Here is a 3,128-nt window from a genome sequence, read left to right as displayed (position 1 = left end):
GGGGGTGTCCTCCACAGTCATGGAAAGAATATTGAAATTTCTATTTGATCATCTTTATTTTCACAGAATTCTTCAAAATTTGGAATTCAAACCCCTGTTAGCAGGCACCAAGCGGTAGAGAAAGGCTAAATAAGCCCTGAGGATAATAGGCCACCAGCTTTGGGCATCGCTCCCCTAAACCTACTGACAGCCTCTCAGTATGATTTGCTCTCAGTCACTGTCACTGTCATCCCATTGCTCATTGATTTGCTCAAGCAGGCACCAGTAACATCTTTCATTGTGAGACTTATTGTTACTGTTTTTGTTATATTGAATACGCCACAGGTAGCTTGCCAGGAGTATCTGCCGTGCGGGCACGATACTCTTGGTAGCTTGCCCACCTCTCCAAGACGGTCAGAGGAATCGAACATGGGTTGCCCAAGTGCAAGACAAACACTCTACTGCTGTGCTATCACTCCAACCCTTGCTCTCAGTATAACCACTAAAACTTTCTTCAGATTTCAGAGTTAATATCCTAAACAAGTGCCTCCAAATTGGCCAAAGGCCACTCTTCTCAAAAAAGAGTTGAACATCTGTGGACACCCCCCATTTGACAACATAAAATAAAACAAAATTAACAGGTTTGTTCTAAAACAAAAGCAACAGATTGTTGAAAAAGTAGAGGTGTTCTTGGGGTGAATGTGTCAGTGTGTGTTTATGTATTCACATCAACTGAGCATCTGAGCTAAGCAGTCAAGCCGAACTTAGCTCTATTCAGTGTCAAAAATCATAGGGAATTACTATTAAGATTTGATGCTTTGCTCCAGTACAGCAGAAGAAAGAAAATGTGAGTTCACTTCCTCCCACACTTATAATAAATATGGATTCATCTACATACAAGTTAAAACCTTAGCAAGTAGAACTTCCAAAGCAAAAAAAAAAGAAAAAAGTATAACCAGATGGAGAGGTGAGACAAACTGATTCATTTTTCCAGAGAAGAAATGCAACTTCAGGGGCTACTAGGTGTGATCAGAAAAACACCTACAAGGTGCCCCAACTTTCTTTCAGGAGCAGGAAGAGGATCATACTTCAGAGCTTTCACCCCAGCCCTGTGATCCAGCATAGTAGACATGAACTGTGACATCTCAGAGAGGAGGGACAGAGGGAGAGGAGCACAGAAAGTGGAAGGAAATAAGCAGAGGCTCCTGATAAGCCCATGAGCAGACTCACTTGCCCTAGGAATGAAAAACTGCAGGTCTGAACAGCTCTAGACCCATAGAAGGACCCAGGTTGCCATACTTGCAGTGGTTAGTGGGAAAACAAGTGGTAATATAAAATATGAAAGACATATGTCAAAAACTTTAAAACACTGTTGAGAGAAATATAAGAGGATGACAGGAAAAAAACTTCCATGTCCATGAGTTGGAAGAATGAATATGGTCAGAATGACAAGCCTATAGCACAGTGGGTAGGGTGTTTGCCTTGCATGTGGCTGACCCGGGTTTGATTCCTCTGTCCCTCTCGGAGAGACTGCCAAGCTACTGAGAGTATCCCAACCTCATGGCAGAGCCTGAAAAGTTACCTGTGGCATATTCTATATGCCAAAACCAGTAACAAGTCTCACAATGGAGACGTTACTGGTGCCCGCTTGAGCAAATTGATGAACAACAGGACGACAGTGCTAGAGTGCAGTGCTACTCAAACCAATGGAGTTGAATTGAAAGGCAGAAAATCAAACCTCAGACTTATTGAAAGTTATTCTCTGAAGAAGGAACTGAGTGCATGAAGTAGAACAAGAAAAGCCTCTTCAACAAATGGTGCTATAAAACTGGAAAGTCACATGTGTGTGTTCACAAAGGGCAGTGGCGCTCTATCTCTCCCGCTGCCCATGTTCAGTAGTCTCACGCCACTTCCCCTAACCTGGGGAGGCTGATGGAGATGGGCAGGTGAAGGAAGGAACGAGTGCCAGGCTGCTCGGTATCAATTGCAGTGTATTCCGATCTCCATTCCCTTCTGCTTCTGTCTCTCAGCCCTTCTCGCTCTCACTTATGACTTTGTCTCTCACTTCTGACTCTGACCCTTACTTCTGACTCTGGCTCTCATTCACTTTGTGCTCTTTCTTTCCCCTGCTTCTGGCTTCGATGACTCCCTGATTCTCTTTTGCCTTATGCTCTGCTTCTGTGTCTTCTCCCTTTACTTCTCCTATAGTCTTAGTTTATACAGCAATCACATAGGGTGGTAACACAAAGGTGGGTTGGAAAATTAACAAATCAACAAAGAGAGGTAAGACCACTCCTCAAGGACCAAATCTCATCTAAGGAGGTTACTCCAGATTACTAGGAGATCTGCTCAAGGGTGGAATCCAAACAAGGGTATGTCACTTTCTTCTTTCCTCAGCTAGCAATCCTTCTAATATTTCTAGCAATATCATTCTGTATGAGCACAGTAAGAGATAAAAACTTAAAGTTTGGTTCTTCCTGAGGACATCTCACTATACATTCCAGACCACAGTCCTCAGGCCAGGTTAGTCTTCCTAACCCCAGCAAGGTCCTAATCTTGTCATTACTTTTGGATCATGACAGCATTTGTCCATGATCATGCCCTCAACTTATAGTTGAGTATTGTGGCTCTTTGGCCTGGCTCATTTTGTTGCCAGGGTAGCTCACAGCTTGCCCTGGGTCCATTCAATCCCTCATCGGACCCTGCTTTTCGGGTGCTAGGAACTAAGGGCAACTGAGTTGAGAAAGCAGATGCCCAGGAGTAAATATTAATTGGAGTCAACCAACTCCCAATTACAAGAGCCTAACATTAACTGTCTTCCTGTGTCCATACAGAAAGTACATTACTTTAAGGTAAACTATGCAAAAGAGAGAAAAGCAATGTTTAACTTACAATAAAGTTCAATGTCATAGAAATATCTGATCTTACCAGTTAACAGAATCTGATTAGGGAAAAAGGTGATTAACTAGTTGGGGAGGATAACACAGAGAAGAGTTTACAGATAAACAGAGGAATTGGGAGTGTCTCCACAGCATTTAAACCTAAGCTCCTTGTGGCAAGGGAGGAAGAACATACCAATGTTATCCTACAACATGCAAGAAGAAAATGAAATGAGAACTTTATTTCACACCTTTGATAAGAGTTCATTC

This window comes from Sorex araneus, chromosome X (genome assembly GCF_027595985.1).
Source record: "Sorex araneus isolate mSorAra2 chromosome X, mSorAra2.pri, whole genome shotgun sequence".
NCBI classification, from domain to species: domain Eukaryota; kingdom Metazoa; phylum Chordata; class Mammalia; order Eulipotyphla; family Soricidae; genus Sorex; species Sorex araneus.
This window is presented reverse-complemented; position numbering follows the sequence as displayed.